The 18,921-nt window shown below is 44.9% G+C and overlaps 1 long non-coding RNA gene across 1 annotated transcript in view; it reads left to right on the plus strand.

Annotated features, from left to right (window-relative positions):
- Window positions 1-1,498: 1,498 nt before the first annotated feature.
- The window catches only part of LOC138527613 (uncharacterized), a 28,305-nt gene continuing 10,882 nt past the window's right edge, over window positions 1,499-18,921 (plus strand). Inside the window, exon 1 of the long non-coding RNA XR_011283958.1 lies at window positions 1,499-1,874. This is a non-coding gene — a long non-coding RNA (uncharacterized lncRNA). The remainder of the gene's footprint in view (window positions 1,875-18,921) is intronic.

Genomic DNA, 18,921 nt, shown 5'->3' on the forward strand with positions numbered 1-18,921 from the left:
AGGGGGTAACCTCGCAATAGAATCAGGCTGAACCTGAAACCGAACAGGTTATGGCACCTACAGTGAAGGCAAAGCACATAACTTAAGAAATAAGTAAATGAATAAATAAAGAAAATAAAATAAAACTGCAGACTGGCAGTGCATCGGGCTCTTGCGCTGGATGGTCAGACTTTGACCTAACGAACCCACAGTCTATCAGTATACATTCTTTCTTTCCAGCACTAAAGGTAAGGAAATGTATTGTGTCACCAGGGATACGAAATTACAAACATTTAACAAAACCACATTTTTAATATTAAAATGTTTGTGCTATAATCTTTCTGAAGAAGTCATGAACCAACCAAATGCCCATTAGGAAATCCCTGCTCAACTGAGCAAAAAAGGTGACAATTAAATACCTCCACTGTAAAATACAATTATTTAAAATATAATAATTAAAATATCTAATCTTAAAATATACAAATAAACAGCTGGTCTGCCGCGAACCCGGGTCTTCCTGCATGGGAGACCTGCAGCTCTATATTTGAGCTAACTTGGCTCAGTACTAAAACAGAGGCTTTTGTTACAGACATAAGCCACAGGGGCAGGCCGAACCCAAAGCCTGCAGCACCTGGAATCCCCAGGTGACCATAAATCTGTCAAGGGGCACAAATTCAAACAAGAGCCCCGTACACGCTGGGTGTCAAGCAACAGCTTCTTTCTGACCGGCGCGCAACAGGAGCCTAAAGGGTGTCACGCCCAATAAACCATTACACCTGGAATTCACAGGCGAAATGAAGAGGGAACAGTGTAAACAACACTGCTCTTGCGCACGCTGGGAGCGAGTTGATTAATGCACCAGAAACACCTGTGTTTACACAAGCGAGAAAATTTTAAAGAAATAAATTAGAGAGCTCCCTGGAACTCACAACCTCATGGACTGTAGTCCGAAATTCAACCATTGCACCACTGCTTCAGCTGAAACATGATGTATAAGCATAATACATATTTTCTTTTTGAAAGACACCAAACTGAAACCAACGGCCACACGTGGCTATCCAGATACAATGTATCAAATACACAAATTCCTTTATAATAAAAGGTAATTAACACATATTTATCATATATGCCATATTCAAACTAATAAAGCCTACTACTGACAAACAATGTAAGACACAACTGAAAAGGGTGACTTAGCTCTGTGGTGTCAGCAGCAAAGAAAGAGGGGTTGGGGTTAGAGTAATGGACATATATAGAGGAGGGTCCCTGCTCATTGGTCCCCTGCAGGGTATGACCTATCCTCCATGATGGTTTGGGGAGTTCCCCATGCATTGACTTTGAACTTTATCTAGTTCTGTTGTTGAAACTTTTTTGTTTGTAAAAGTTTTTTCTTTGCTGCTGTGGTTTCAGAGTAAAGATTGATATGCATAATATGAGCCTCCTGTCTTGTCATAGAATTACTCTGCACTCACGTGAATGACGTGTTGAATGTTTTCAGTGGTGTGCTTGTTTTTTTCACCCCCCTCTCGCTCCACATTGCACCCTCGCGGTTCTCGTGACTGGCAGTTCTGGCAAGGGTGGAGCTTTTCCAAGATGGGACAGGCAACAGCCTCTGCGTGATAACAGTTTCGATAATACCACGAGGACGCAAGGTTTCATGAACCGAAAGCAAAACAAAACGTTTCCTGTAAAAGCACCGACTAGTGCCGAGGATTCCTGGAAATACATGCGACAAACACATGGACAAGATGCAGGAACTCGCATTTGGTTGCACAATACGAAGTAGATAAATAACAGGAAATGCGTATGCTTTATATCTCGCCACACATCTCGTCGAGTGTTCAATAATGAGAGCTAAGACCAGACACTCAGGACGCAACAAAGACACCTACTAGGTAAGTGACTATTTCTTTCATTTTGTAACTAATACTCCTTCAAATGCTGACAGACTGAAGCACAACTGGAGCCAGGTTTATTTAAAGGAGTCCCCTACTCGGCCCTCAACCCAAATGCTCATCATTGAAAAACACAAACTGACTTTACTAGCCTGTGGTAAAATCTTGCACACTTTACGAAAAGATCATTCATACCCTGGTGCCATGCAATGTGCTCTGACTTGGAGTAGGTGTGAGAGGAGAGCGGAGAGCACCGCGGGATGCTGAATTTCAGCTTTAGGTGCTCGGCCTCCTTCCAACTACGCAAAGATGATCGGCTCCGGCCGTAAGCTCCCTTGGGTTGTAGGTGTTTTAAGCGAGGTCACTTTCATCGTTTGCATATTCATCGTGCATTTTTCCCCGTAGTCGTTTTGGTCGGATTTCTTTTTAAAATGGGGCTTCCCATTCAACCCCCTACCCCATCTAACCCACTCCCCAATACCCCACCATCCCAAACACGCAACACACACACACACACACACATATATATATATATATATTTATACACACATATATAATATATATACCAAAAAAAAGCAATTCAGTGAGGCAAAGCTTGAGTGCAGATTCCAAAGTGAGGGGACTTAAGCATTGTTTGAAAATATTCTTAATTACATATCACATTACAGTGCATGCGTTTGAAACATTTAGACTTTAAGAGGGGGAGTGGAGACCAGTAGGGCTGTGGTAAGTAAGATCTATATTAGGCTGAATGGCTTGCCTCAGCCTAAAAGATCTCATAGGGGGACTTCATGTTGTGAAATCAATCCAGCTTCCCTGTGAGGGGGGTATGGTGCGATATCTGCCAGGACTCTGGTGGTATGGGGCTAAGAGAGCCATGCTCTTCTGCTGACACTGATCGATTAAGTGGGCATAGGTGGACTTGGGTCTTTAGAAATTGAAACACTTCACAACAGGTAGGTCACTAGGGCTGGTAAAGAGTCAGTTACATGTTGGGTGATGCTTAATGTGGCTGACATGTTCCCAGCCATATTGGCCTCTCAGGAGAACTAGCTTATTGGGCTATCTCCTCATTACACGATAGGTCAGTCTGCCTAAGAGGGAACTTGTGAGAGATGAGACTGTTGTGGGCTGGACTGTGGTCACACAGGCCAGCCCCATCAGTGCTGGGGGCACCTAGCCAACACATAGAGTGCCGTGGCCAAACGGCACGGACCGTTGCAGGGATTACCCTGATTGCCGTGATCACACGGCTGGACATCAGCTGCCATTGGCTCTCCGGCAAGCAGCTGTGCTGTAGTCAAACAGGACAGTGGCCTGGGAGCTCCCAGGTTACACGTGCTGATCAGGGGGCACCCATGGTCACATGGTGTCAGCCTGCAGGCCCAACAATGAGACACAAGACAAAAGTGCCATTCATGGAGTCTGCCGTCGTTCTGAGGCACGTGCCGGCTGAGGCTCCTTTTATTGACTGTCAGTCATGATGATATCATGACACATATATTTAAAGGGGCAACACAACACTCCTCCTTTTTCATAACAAACAAAAAAAAGACACATGAATGCACACCAAATAAATCAACAGTCACAAACAGCAATGCTTGGTCCACTTGGGAACCATGGGATAAAACAATAACCACAGACATTGGGACTCAGTCAATTGCAAACATTAAAACATACGTCGACCACTCTTTACATGTTTTGCAGGTGACGGTCAGAGTTGTTGGACTGCTGGTGGTATGTTGGCAGTTCTACCACCCTCTAAGGCAAACTTTATTCAACAGGTTAGAGGGGAAACTTCAACCAATAGAAAACACCATTGTCAGTTACTAGAACCATTTGAAGCATGCCCACAACCTGCGGGATCACAGCTTCACATACATGTCCTTACTGGGACCACTTTAAGCACATCTATAACATGCAGGCTCACAACATCAACATACATATTTACTGAGTCCTCTTTAAGTATTTGTGGGGCTGCAGGAAACCAATTCGACCTCACACTTGTAGCAGTACAGGATAGTTGAGGGCAGAGTTCAGGAGCCGGCAAAGCCACAGCCGGGGACACTGTGGACCACATCGGCAGTAGTCACTTGATGGTAGGGCAGGCAGCGAGGCACTGGTGGCGGGTGTCTGGGGTGCGCCACATTCTGGCTCCTCTCACGGTTTATTACACGGCACACGCCAGCTAGGGAACTCATTCCTCTACAATGCATGTGGCGCACAATAAAACGCTTTAATATACTCGGATTCTTTTGAGTAGGCCTCCAACCCGTCTTGCACCCAGCCTCCACAAACACCCTGTGTCACAATGGACTAGGAACCAGGCCGGTGTGTATCAATAAGATATTTATTAATGTATTATTTAATGAAAAAGGAACATCAACCAACTGCACAGCCACTAAAGTTGTGGCAAGACAAAATGCAATAATCTCTACAAAACAACCATGTTAAGATATACTATTACAGTTTTTTCTGTTTTTTTAATGGTAGAACAGAAAAAGAACAATTTACCACAAAGTGATAGCACCAACAGTTAAGCACTCCCCCTTGCAACAATGGAAACATGGGTTTTCAATGATTCAATACTACTGCTACGGGACCGCACACAAGGGGTCTTTGTCATGATCTCTGCTTCCAAAAGGTCAGGGTTTTCCCAACTCCCTTGGAAGCAGATCCATAACCCAGGTTCCGAGTGCCAACCAGTCCCAATTGGGACCTTTTGGACACAGTCCGGCCGCCAGTGGCACCAGGCTCATAAATATGCCCAGTCCCAGCGCTGGAAGCGCCGGGCTCATAATGCTTGGGTGGACTTACCTGCAGCAGACCATGCTGCTTACTTGCCTGCCAGTTGAGTCTCTGATCCTCTTCTGTTTGGAACTACTTTTCCTGTTGGGTGGGGCAGGAGCCACTCCCTAGATTCAGAACACTGGAACTCTTCTGGAAAGCAGGAACTCTTTTCTTACCTAGGCGTGGCTGTGGAAGGAGACACCTAAGCACTACAGGAGGCTATTTAAACCACACCCGATGGATGAATCTTGCTTTGCGTTATTCTGCATCCTCAGCAGCAGAACGCTCATCGTGTCTTCTGCATCTGATCCTGGGCCTAAGGAAAAAGGCTTACCATTCTGAATCCAGTCTTCAGCAACACCTATAAAGACAAGAAAGAACAGGTTAGCATTACGGTCTTCAGTGACAGCTCTTCACTTACCTGGTCCATCGGCTGTCACCAACGCCTCGCGCTGCATTCCGGCATCTGAAAGACAAAGGCTTACCTACTCTTCGTGCGCTCCGGAAGTCTTCACACTGCATTCCGGCATCTGAAAGACAAAAGCTTACCAACTCTTCGCACGCTCCGGAGGCCTTCGGCGCTGCATCCCGCATCTGAAAGACAAAACAAGGTGCGTTTAAAGACATTGGGGAACTTTAATACTCACGTGCCATTACTCCTTTCCACATCTAACCCAGTGGGTATTCCGGCACCCTGCAGCCGCCCCGAACTTGTACCTGCAAAATAAAAAGACAGTTAGAGCGCATCGTGAAGCAGGCAACAAGCGCTTACTTACGTGCTTCCAGGCGCTTCTATTCATCACACGGGCTCCATCTTCAACTCACTTCAGCCCGCCATCCGCCATCGCCGGAACCCTGCAAAACAAGAGACATCATTACTAAAGATTTTAAAGACATTAGAATTACTCGAAACTTACCATTCGTGCAGTAAACGACGGACAGCAGTCTTCTGAAGTCAAGAGGCCTGCTCCCCTTATCCAGTGAAGAAACTGGTTACAGCACCCTGCCCCGAGGCAGATGGAGAGCATGGCGTTCACTTACCTAAGGTGAGAGCGTTAACCTTTGGGGTTCTACACGAGAAGAGAAAGGGAAGAAGAGAGAGACATTCAATAACCCAGTTCATGAATCCCACATTTTCTATCTGCAGACATCTTACCCTTCGAGCCAGACATACAGTGCACAGAGGTCCAGCCCAAAGAGCCAGCCGTGTGTTACACATCACCTTTGAAGATAGGGTATACGCCCAGTCAAGACCGGCGCCTCTACGGGAATCAGGTGAGCGTTACAGTCTTCCGGCTGCTTACACTAGAGGACAAACCGGGCTTCAAAACAGACCAGCTAGCACACTTAGGAAATTCGATTTGAACACAGGCAGCACATTAGAAAGAAAATTTAAAAAAAATAAAGGGAATGCAATTCAGAATCCGTGATCAGGGTATGATAGAGGAAGAAGGATAGAGTAAGAAACACGATATTTCAAAGGTGAAAAGAAAGATTTAGAAAAACAGAAACACAAATCACACTAAGTTTGCTGGGGCTGTGAAGTGACAGGTAAGCTCTGAGCAATGAAGAATGAAGGAAATGCAATTCGAAATCCGCGCTTAGATTGTGATAGAGGAAGGGGACTACTCTAGGAAAAATGTTTGGATGAAAAGACATTTTTAGAAAAAAGAAAAGGGAAATCGCCTTAATTTTACTGGGGCTTGAAAATGGCACACATGCTTTCAACAATGAGAAAGGCACATAGGAAAATCGTTTTTTAGTGAAAATAATAGGGGCAGCTAACAGATAGGCTTTGGGCAAAGACATTACTCACAGTGGGAACAATGGTTTGGGTTTAATAGGACAGATGCAAATAGGAATGACACTGGCAAATTAAAATTTGCTTAGCAGGGCATAATTTAGACACAAGGACAAATTCAGTTTTCAGCTCTCAAGGGGATTAATTCTCTTGAAGGCAACACTTTAATGACTATAACAATTAAATAAAAACACTACCCAAGGATGGTTGGTTTTCGAATTTCAATAATCCCGATCTGTGAAATTCAATGGGGAAATTAATTGATTGTCTCACAAAAATACTAAGGATTTACACAGTCAAATGAGGGCTTTTCTTAATGGGGATAAGCTAACATATTACAGGCAAACAAGAGATTTTTTTATTTTTTTATTTTTTATTTTTATTTTTATTTGGTTTTTTGCAAACCTTTAAAAAATACAGATTTACAGATCTTTCAGGACAAACAACAACCCACATCTCTTAGAGTCTTAACACATGTGTTTGGTCACCGCACACATCAACAAGACCAGACCTCAAACCGTCTTGCCCATCTGATCAGCCAACGTAGCATGTAGACGCTCTTTTACCGCCTGAAGAAAGGAAACCAAAGCATACAACACAGGTCTATTAGACCCGTCAAACAGGGCTTTCCACCAATCGTCTCGGCTTAGGAATTGGTAGTTCTTTGTGACTGTGCCGAAGATGCTGTTTCTTTCATGCTCTAAACCGGGGCATGACATTGTCAGATGTTTGAGCGTTTCGTTCGAGATGTAACAAAAGCGACACATAAGGTCTGAATCAGATGAATGGGACCAATAGCAGAGCCTTTCCTTGGTCGGCAGAACATTAAGCCTGAACTGCAAGTATAAGGATCGCATCCACTGGTCCGGGAAGCGAGACAAGTATGCCGGCACACAGCCATAGTCTCTCGCCTCTCCAGGAAATTCTTCCATAGACCTAGATGTTGCTCTTCGGTTACAGGTGTTAATCCAGTCATTTCTCCAGAGCTTCAATTTAGCAGCATCAGGGTTTTCGAGCAGCATTTGTGTCGTGATGTCATATGAGGCGAGTACCTCATGACATAGCTCATTCCATTGATATAAGATTGTGGGAGCTTTCTCGGTCTCTGGATTATGAAGTATTGCAATTTGGGTCATCGGATTCGTTAGTTTTAGTTTCCTGAAAAGATTTAGGAGATTCCAGGCAACCCTCGCGTGTATATAGATGTACCCAAGCTCATATCTAACGCAGACCGTAGAAGTACCTTTGGGAAGGTGTAGAACTCTAGACCAGAAAATGTTTTCGAGCGAGTTCCACACTTCATTCCCGCAGCCGAAAGCATTTTCACCGGCGTAGATCAGTGAGGAAAGCACCTTCTGCTGGAAGAAGTTTAGCGTTGGTTTTAGGGAAAATTTTCCAAATTTTTTGTTAACTAGAGACGCTTGACATGCCAGTTGTCGGCATTTTCTCTTTACTGCTTCAACCCATGGTGCATCATTTCTACTTGCACTTATTTGCATTCCTAAGTAGCAGGTGTTTAGCACACGCCCAATGGGTTCTTTGTCCAGATACTATTTAAATTTCTGCGGTTTGTTTTCGAACCTTGCAGCTTTTCGAAGACGATGATTTCGCATTTCCCCCTGTTGATGTTCAAGCCGTTCTCTGTTAGATATGTTTCCACGGCGATTAGTTTACGTTGTAGACCTATAGGTGTTGAGTCTAACAGAATGATGTCATCCGTGTAAACTAGATAATCAACATGAGAACCATGGATTTTGGGTGGAAACGTGCGTAAACCATTGAAGGCGTATTTGATGTCTGATATAAACAGGTTGAATATACTTGCTGCTAGAGGGCAGCCTTGTTTTACACCCCTAGAGGTGATAATAGGAGCTGATAAGTTGCCCTTTTGGTCCAGTCGAACTCTGATTGAGGTGTTTGTGTGAAGTTCTCGGATGGCAGCTAACAGGCTAGACGGACAGTTCCATTTGGACATTTTTCCCCATAGTAGCTCTCTGTTTATACTATCAAACGCCTGGGATAAATCTACCAGTGCAAGATAGATCTTAGAGTTTGATCGGAGGGCTTCCATCTTCAGTAGATTTAACAAAAGGAGATTAACGCAGACAAACAAGAGATTCCTCTATGGGACATGCCTGAACTACATGGGCAATTGGGGTTTTAAATGGGGAATATTGGATGCACTGCTACAAAAATGAAGGGCTTATGCAATTTAGGGCTGGGGTTTTTGCTACTTACATAGCAAGCTTTTGTTTAAGATTCAGGAAGCCAGCTGCATCTCAGGATGTCTGGAAAGAAAGGGCAAGGGACTGGTCACTGCACTCTCAAAGATGGTAAGTTTCAACAGCCTTCTCTCCTTCCTCCTTTTTCTGTCTTCCCCGGTTGTTGTGTGTGTCTCATGAGCCCTAGTACAGTCCCCCTTATATAGCAGAAATGACATCACTAATTTTACAATCCAGGGGAAGTACCCTTCAATAATCCCTGCCACCAGGATTGGACAGTTATCGCTCTCTCTCCACCCCCAGTCAGGATTGGATTGGGGATTTTGGAGCACCATCTGTCTCTTCCCCTTCATCACTATCCTTTGTTCTCATTTAAACTTTTTGGCAAAACTAGTCATATAAAACATATATTCTGTTTGAGCGGATCACAGGGAACTAGATAAGCCGACCGCCAACTCTGTATGATGTAGCATGGCCATGTGTCACATTTTTGTCATTTTCTTAAAATGTACAACAGTTATGAATATGTAAGTTATCAAGCATGTTCCTAATTTCAATTTCCATCTTTTCACCTATTCTCATACTTCTCACATGTTCAAATCAGCCAGAAACCTACTCTAACTGGCCATTACAGTTCCCAGAATCCCAGATATATGCAATTTATATCCCCAAACCGCCTGGAAATTACATGAACAATGGCATAAAATTGAGATCAATCCTGAGTCTGATGGCTGCGCAAAATGCCTAAAATGAAAACAGTCTTTTATCATAATGATGAGTGTTTCTGTCAGCAAATGGGATTGCCGCTTCATCCCCCACTTCCATCTGTTCCCCTGGGCTCAGCCTGTGACCAGAGGTTTTTATGAGTCCCTTTGAAATTAGAGTGGGCTATTTGAAGTGGGTGCAGCAAGGGCTCACACCTTTTTGTCATGCTTCAGCTAGGGATGATTTTTCCTTGATGTCCCTTGCTTTAACTGCCTTCAGTGCCAGCCAGTCTGGGGAACAGTAGGCTTTCAACACCTGAAGTAGTAGATTCTATTGCAGGGCATCATTGGATGGGAGGTGTTACATCCCGCTGGAAGTGGAGCATTTCATTGTGAAGTTTAGAACTCAGCCAGAACAGGGTTTTCCTGAAGTAAGTGCCTCTTCACATGTTTACAGGAGTTTTGTGGGTGAAACATACTAGACATTGGCTTTGGTCACCCCCCGCCCCCACATCAGGTTTTGCTTTCCTGACATTTTCCTGTGAGCAGTGATATCCTGTTTTCCATGTCACTTGATTCTTTGATTCCTCCTTCTTGGGTGAATTACATTGCTGCTGGTCCATTGATAATGACAGGTAAGCCCCTTTCCCCATGGTTCTTTAATTTTACATGAACAAAAAGAAAAAGCCAGGCCATTTTTGTTGCAGTGTTTAAATTCTTGCCACTCATGTGAAATAAAAGCAAAAGCCAGGCTGTTTTTGTTGCAGTGTTTAGGTGCTGCTGTTCAGGTGAAAGTGACTTCTGTTTGGTGCCTTTAAATGCACCCCACACTCCACCCAAGCGAGAATAGCCTAGATGTTGACAGGGCATTGGGTTGGCAGATTCTTACTCTCCCCACCCCCAGGGCTGCACAAGCACCCTCTCAGAGGAAGGCTTCAGCTGGGTCAACCTCGGCATGATGGTGGGGCGGCTTAGAAAAAGCAGCATCACGCAGTAACAAACTTCCCCTCAGGCAGGAGTCACATCCTTGCAGCAGTGGGGTGACTGGGGCTTGCTGGTCTCCCCCAGTGCGTGCAAATGTGCACTCTTCTATCTCTCTGCTCCTATTATAGAGCACTAGTATTCACCTCTTCTTTTTCAGCTTTTCCTTTCAGCTCTGATCACAGAGCGCACCCTGTGGCACCATTTTTCCTTTTCAGACATTGTTCCTCTCTGCTCCGTGCCCGGAGCACACTCTTTTTCACTCCCAGGCAGGAGTTTCATATGTGCCTGTGGCAGTACTTAATTTGTGCTGGTGTTTGCCAGTGGCCAACACTGCACTCTTTTTTTCGACACTGGCACTCTTTTTTTCAACACCAGCACTCTTTTTTAAGGTTTTGACTGCTCCCAGCAGCGCCTACGCTGCAGAGCAGGCAGCTCTAAAACAAAAAAGAAAAAAATGCCAGCAACATGGTGGCGCGCGGCCGCACAGTGCACCATGGCCTCTGCAGCAGCTGGCCTGCTATAGCACTCCACTATGTTTAAATTTGCAGGCCAGCAGCTGTAGAGACCATGGGCCTCATTACGAGTTTGGAGGCAGCCATGGAGCTGCTAGCTCCATGGCTGCCTCCAAACCGGGCTCCATTGTCGGGTTCCTGCAATGGGGACTTACCGGGACTTACCGGGTCATTCCGACATAGGAGGACCCGGTAAATCCTCCTTTCAGGAACCATTCCTCATTCCCATTTGAGCCCCCATAGGGCTCAATGGGAATGGGGAGGGAGGTAACAACTTGCAAATTACAAGTGTCCCGTTGTTACCTCCCTCTTCCCCTCGCGGGACCCGGAAAAGATGTCTGGTTTTACCAGACGTCTGATCGGGGTCCCGCAAAGGGAACCTTGTAATCAGCCCTGACGGAATGAAGGGGGCCAGTCCAGTACCGGCCCCCTTCATTCCATCAGAGCAAGGGTCGTAATTAGGCCCCATGTCTTGGTGCGCTGCACAAGGAGTGAGTCAGCGTGACGGTCACATATCAGTCTGGTGGAAGTGGTGATTTTCTCGGCACCACTCTTGTAACTCTCTGTGATGACAGGTATTTAGTCTCCCAGCTCAGGGTGCCTCGCTTTTATTGTCTGCCTTTGATCTGCCTCTGCTTTAGGAGTGTCAAATGCACATTATTCCTTTGTAATGAAGCACTGATCTCTACATGTTCTGCTTTGTCCTATCTGCACAGTGCACCACACTGGCGCTCGATCACAGCCGGTGTCGTGCGCACCCATACATTGTGTGAAGGGTGGGCAGTGATGTACAAAATAGATGGGTGTGGTACCATGGTGTTTAAAGAAGTGCTGGAAGTTGATCCCTTTTGAAAACACAAGGCAATTGTGTTTTGTGCTACGTTGGATGTAGTTGATTAATAACTGAGACCTAGGGCAACACCATCTTAGTTATGATTTTCACTAATCGACTTTATCCGCAGATAGGACGTTAGCCCAGTTTGGGTCAAAATCTGCCATCTGCAGGCCCCAGACAGACTTTTTCTGTGGTCTTTCAACCTACTCAGCTACCTCATGGAGGTGAACTGATGGCGTCTCCTTTAACCGATCTTCAAAAAAAGGTCTGGCGATGGGAGCCACTAGAGAGCGCCTAGACGCTGGTTACAAGAAGTCAGTGTCTGATTTAAAAAAAAACATTTTGAATGGGACTTTCCTATTTAAAAACCTTTTTGTAACTCAAGCACTAAGCATAATCTCATGTTCCAGCCCAATATACAGACATGTGAATTAAGTTCACTTTTTAAAATCACACCAGTACGATCAAAGTGACAATTCATTGCAAAACCCACTTTCACATCACACAGTCTTTTACACGTTTCTTGTATGTGTACAGTAACTCACAGTCTGAAACTCAGACTTAAGGGCCCGAAAAAATATGCTCCTAGTGCTTTCTGCAGTGCTTAATTTGTGGGGGTGTTTTCCCTGGCACTTATTTTTGAGCCTCCGCACTTAGTGTCTCAGACTCACTTTAATAATGAAGTGCTGATAGTGCATCCATCAACTACAATGTGCAGGTGCAAGCTGTAGTGTCACCCCAAATTTGTCAACACTGTGGGGCACAGCTATAGGTGCTGGCAGCAGTAGTGGGGAACTGCCCGCCGCACATACCTGCCTAACCTCTGGGTTTTCCCCGGAGCAGTTTACGGTCCGTCCAATCCTCAATCTGATTGGCTGCAAAAGACTGCTGCCATTAGCCAATTAGGTGGTGGTTTGTGCGGACCCACGAATGCTGCAAATGTGCCTCCTGTGAGCCCCTTGCTGGGGTGGGGGGCAGCTTTTATTCATTGCTTTTTTTTAATGCTTGCAGGAGTGCTCTGCCGCGGACTCCCTGCCTGAGTGGTTCTACGTTATTTCGCCGAATGATTTTACGTCGTGGGACTTTTCATCGCCACCCTTTCATCGCCAAAAACTCCTTTTTTAATTTTTTTATTTATGGGGGGGCTTTGCCCCCCAATTCCCCCTTACTTAAATAATCATACCCCAAACTGCACCAAACACCCCCCCCCAAAAGTTTTTTTAAAAAAAGTTTTTGGCGATGAAAGGGTTGGCGATGAAAAGTCTGACGATGTAAAATCATTCGACGAAATGCGTGTATACTGCCTGAGAGTGGCTTTGTCTCTGCAGCAATGACTGTAACGCTTCCAGCAAATTGGCAAAAAGAATGCAGGTGAAGCAAAATAACGCACGTTTATTTTGCTTCACCTTTCATTCGTTTTTGCCAAATTTCATTGCGAACGCGCGTTTATTTTGCTATCGTTCTTTTTGCCCAGTTTAGCAGGGCTCCAGTAGAGGGTACGTGGGTGGACAGAGTCCATCCACATTTTTAAGAGGGTGGACTCAGTGCCATTGAACCACAGCCATTAGGTTTGCAGGCTGGACAACTCACCACTGCACTAAATAACCTGATGAAAAACAAATAAGGTGAAATGTCCAATTTCAGTACTGCAAAATTCAGGGGAAACCTTTGTATTGGTTCTTGGAGTTTACATGTGCACATTTTAACGTGTTGATTTTATGGAAGGCGAATGCCTTTTGTCCTATGCAATTTGGGTGGTTGTGAAAAGCCAATTTAATGAAATATGCATATTTCAATTTGAACTGCACATTTCTGACGTCACATCACATTGCAAAGTTTACCGTTTTGACATGTGGGCGGAGCCATGTGAAAATGGGCGGTCTTGTGTGACATTAGGCGGGGTTTTTGATTTTCAAATGTAGGCAGGTATGCCACTGCAGTGTCAACAGTGCTAACAAATATGTGGGCCCTGGCACATTTTTTTTTTTTTTTACAAATGAAGCACTAGCCTGTGGCAAACGTCACATCTCTCCTTTCCCAACTCCTACAACGCTGGTCTGTGCAGCGTTATCATTACATTTTGTTTTTCCTGGAGCTCCGAATTCGGGTCATGCACCAATCACTGCCTGATGTCCGGGACGCTGTGGGATGCGCGCCGACATGGCTGAGTGCAGGCTGGCAGCCACCAGACTGGTGTGGAGCCAGCACCTCGTCACCAATGTTGTGTGGCCGGCTGAGGCTGCTTTTATTGACTGTCAGTCATGATGAAGTCACGACTTTTCAACGGAGACTGAAAATGTGTTGCGAGGTGGAGTTTTGACGAGTGAGAGCATAGACAACTCCTTGCAGCCCCTCTGCTGGTGGGTATGATAGGATAGACAAGGCATGCAGAATGATCGGTGCTGCAAGTGAGAGGCTTCCTAACAAGCCAGCACCTTCTTAGAACCCGTAGACTTTGCGCAGATGAATTCACATGTCAAGCATTCCTACGTGTATCTGACCGAACCTGTCGCTCCGGTCATGTCTGAAAGTATCGCTCTCGTAGAGGAGTGTGCCCCGGGGGAAGGAATGAGAATCGAGAGTGTTATAATCGCTGTCCCTTAAAGAGACATGGCTCAGTCAAAATGCATAAAACGTGCTCCAATGTGAAGAGGCCTTCGGAGTGCTGGCAGCAGTCCCCAGGGATCTCTGCCTACGCACGTGACACCACATTCTCTGGGCGTGTACATTAGACGCCATCTTGGACTTTTCACTTCCACTTTGCTGTAGGTCATCCCTTGCACGGGAGAGATAGTTGATGTCCAATGATCTGAGACAAGAGGCACAGCAAGGAACTATTGATCCATTTCTCTGTAAGCTGCACGGAAGGAAAGAAAGCCGCTTTTCGACATTATAACTTGAAAAAAGTTGCAAGCGTATGAACAGCAATGTTCATGCTGCTTATTGCAGCCGGGCACTTTGCATCTATGAACCCTGCCACTTTGAGAAGCACTGGCTTTGCATAAGCCACATCCTTTCAGGTGACTGTTCCTTTTCTTTTTTTGTTAATCTATTATTTTCTGGCTTGTCTGCCTTAAATAGGGATGATGTGGTGATGAAATTGAAAAACGTGAGGACATGTATTTCAAACAGTGCTGTGATTTCTTTTTTCCTTACAAAGTGCGATTTTCAAGTTTCAAAATTGATTCATTTAAAACTACAATTTGGCTTGATATTCGACTTCACCTGAATATGGCATGAAATATTGGTAATCGGTAGAATACTACAATTGCGATTCGGAGCACCCCTATCTATAACACCCCTCGCTCCATGCACAAAGACCAACACTGCCTATTTTGGAGAGAGCCCCATGATTTGGAGCCCAAAATGTTTATATTTAGACTGTTTTAACTTTCTGTCACCAAAAATATACTTACTTGAATGCAAGGCAATAGAAAAATACAATCCTTACTCTTCCTCGTACAACAATCCCCTCTTAAGTGTTCTCAAATGTTGGACAGTTTGGGCCTCATTACGAGTATGGAGGTAGCCATGGAGCTATTAGTTCCATGTCTGCCTCCGTACCAGACTCCATTACCGGGTTCCTGCAATGGGGACTTACCGAGTTACTCCGACATAGGTGGACCCGGTAAATCCTCCTTGCAGGAACCCATCCCCATTCCCATTTGAGCCCCCATAGGGCTCAATGGGAATGGGGAGGGAGGTAATAATGGGCAGATTACATCTGGCCCTTTATTACCTCCCTCTTCCCCTCGCGGGACCCGGAAAGGACGCCTGATTTTACCAGGCGTCTGATCTGGGTCCCGCAAAGGGAAGCTCGTAATCGGCACTCCCGTAATGAAGGGTGCCGATCCCGTACCGGCCCCCTTCATTACGGGAGCGCCAGACATATAACGAGGCCCTTTGTTTCCTTGTTCCCATGGCCAACAGTACAGGTTGACACACTCAGGACACCATGGGTACTGCTTACAAATTTCTTGGTACTTTGGTGATAAAGGGAACATTCCAGGCAGGCTGATGCCGCTAAAATAGTGGATGGGCTAACGCTAGGCTCGTCACATACCACTACTCCTTTTTTTAGCATCCTTTCCTTAGCACCGGACAGCCTAAAATTATGTTACGTCCTGCGCTCAGGTTAGACATAGAAATTAATAGTTATCTCGCTGTCAATGGGCTTTATATGCACGGCATACTATTGGATGCTGTATGTGCTGTAACTTGTTACATAGCACATTGTGTTAATGTGCCTGCTGAATAAATCCTTGTGCAACTTGACAGTCACATGTTCACATCCCACACGGCCATCTCACCAGTTCAGCTGCTCTAGCTCAATAAAATGAAGTCCATTGAGTAGGACTTGGAAACGAGTGTCATACGAAAACCTAGTTACATATGGTGTAGTACTAGTACTAGTAGTACTGAGAAAGTTTATTCAGAAAAGATTCCATTAAAGTTACAATGTAACAAACGTTATCATCCCACACAAAAGTACAGACAATGAGCACAAGAACCCCCGGAAACATTGACTATAAAACAGATACAATGCCTTTAAAAAGCAAAGAATCAATAAACACAGAAAATTATTCGAAAATTCATTTAAACCAAAGATGCATAGCTATAACAGACGTTTCATTTAATCAGACTATATCAAATTCTCAGTAAAGATCATAAACAAAATAGCAATATCCAAGCTCTAACAGGTTTCTCCGCCTTTAAAATAAAATGAAGGGCTGGTTTGCAGTGCCTCAAATTTACAGATTTGAGCATTGGCTTAAGAAAGTGCTGACAGGGTTTCACATAAACCGGGCAAAAGAATAACAGATGCAACAAGTCTTCCTTTGCTGCATTACTGATATAGCAACTCTGATTAGGTATCAAACTACTCGTCCACTTCAGGGTAATTCCATTCTACCCTATGGCCGTGATCCGTGCACTGGTGATAAGAGCACACTTATTTCTCGTCTTGGGCCATGGGAAATAGCCAGACAACTGACTATCACTTAAGGTAATGTGGATCCTATTGGCAGGTGGATTTCATAATGTTCTTTTTCCAAATGACATCTTAAATGCAAGTCAGAGATAATTCTGGTCGCCAGCGTTTTCAAAATTCCTGATGTAGTACAAAAATAGGATGCAAAGTTCCCAACCTGAAAAAACCACTGCATAAAAGCAAACCACAGGATTTTAAGTTCTTTTTTTTCTCACTACCCAGAAAGTGGATCATGATTGCTTTGGTCAGTATTTCCCTGGCCACCTGGGAGGAGACTTTAGGCAGGGAATTAGTGAGGAATATGTAAGATTCATCACAGTATGTATTCTGATTTCCCCTTATAAAGGCAGGAGAGAATGTGCATCAGAACCATCAGGGAGTACATTTTCCAGAGACACTGCCATAACTTTGACTTGTTGACTTTATCAAAGGCAATGTAGGTCCATGAATACACAATGTATAGTCTCCTTTTGCGGTTAGAGTTGGATATAATCAAATAAAGATGTAAAGCTTGCTTGTACGTTACCACTCCCACCCGCAACCCCAGTTGGGTTATCTACAAAGTTTCTTTCCTTATTGACTGACCCATTCCTGCAGGTGGGCTAAAGCAGCCCTATCAAAAATTGTGAACTATATTGTCTGTATACAATCCTTTAGAACATTGTTATGTTCCGAGGTCCTGAATATTCTGGATCCAAAGGGCCCCAGAATGTGAAATGCCACCCTTCTTCAATAATATGGACGACTCTCATGGCCATGCCCAGCCATCAGCAGCATTAAGCACCCTCCATCCTAAAAAGCTCAATTCAAAGTCATTACATGAGAAAGGTTCTCTGCTGGGTGCAACACTGACAAATTAATAATGTTACTTTGTTCTGTAGTGAAAGGAAAGAACTGTACCCCGCAGTTCACAGAGGAGCCATTTGACTGCAAGATTTTTCCCATCTATGTAAAGGTCTGTGCGCTCCATTCCTGCGTTGGTGGCATTTAGCGCGTGATGATGCACTGACTCTCTGTCATGCTTTTCTAATAGCCGCTTTCCAGAACTGCATGCACCCCCACCTCCTTTACGGTGTTGCTATAACCACTTGTACCAGGCCTCCTACTTCCAGTGCGCCTCTGTAGCCCGCCTGCCAAATGTGGCTACAGAAAGCCACACAGAAAGCCTCATGATAGATGCGACCATGTTGCTTCCTGAGCCATAGGAATTCCTGTGTGGGAATTCTGAGTCTTGACTCCTCACCCTCTGATCTGTGCTAAACAGAACTGTATTGACTCCAAGAAAAGGGAGAAACCTGTCTAACAAGTTCTTCAGTCATGAAGGTTTGTACCTGGATCTCCATGCTGTGAGATGTTTGGCTGTGGAAAGAGCTGTATTGCTGTGGCTGTTTGTGTTCAGGCTTCAAACCAGGGATCGTTTAGATTGGAATTGCACGATCGGACTGAAAAAAAAGGTCCGACCGTACAAAAATTCTGAAAAATGCTACCACCAAAGGTTCGAACACCAAATTTCGAACCTTTGGTGGTAGCATTGTAGGTAAGTATAAAAAAAAAGACTGTGGGGACTGTGGGGGTGTCCCCGGCAACACAATGCTCACTATACTGTGTGGTATAGTGAGCGGGGGTTGCGGGGGACACCCCTCCAGGTCCCGAAAAAAAAAGAAAAAAGAAAAGGACCCTGCATCACGGAAGTGAAAGGGAACTGGTGCCACAGGGACTCAGCGTGTAAAAAAAGGTAAGTAGGGTTTGTTTATGTTTGGGGTGTGGGTGGGGGAGTGTTGTGGGTATGTTGTGTGTGTGGGTGGGTGGGGGTGTGGGTATGTAGGGGTTTTAAATGCGTGTTTGCATGGGAAATGTGCAAACCTTTTGTGGTTCGCACATTTCTCATGCAAACTTTTCCGTTGCTGACTTTTCCGCGGTGGAAAAATCACGCATATCCTTTCGATTTCAACCATATACCTCATCTGCTAACATAAATATCTCCTATCCATGGGAAACAGCCTGCCGTGGACTTTCATCGGCTCATATGAAAAGGCTGCACCATTGGTTAACATGGGCCTAATGCCAAAGATCGGGATTGTCATGCTCTGCCCAGACCCACTCCTCAATCGCCACACGTATGTGCTATATGGGAGTTGGGAGGAGGGTGGGGACGGTCACTGGAAGGACAGGGCAGAGTGCACTAGGAAACTGAGTTCAACAGATGCTC

Source organism: Ambystoma mexicanum, chromosome 1q, assembly GCF_040938575.1.
Source record: "Ambystoma mexicanum isolate Mex_15411 chromosome 1q, UKY_AmexF1_1, whole genome shotgun sequence".
Classification (NCBI taxonomy): domain Eukaryota; kingdom Metazoa; phylum Chordata; class Amphibia; order Caudata; family Ambystomatidae; genus Ambystoma; species Ambystoma mexicanum.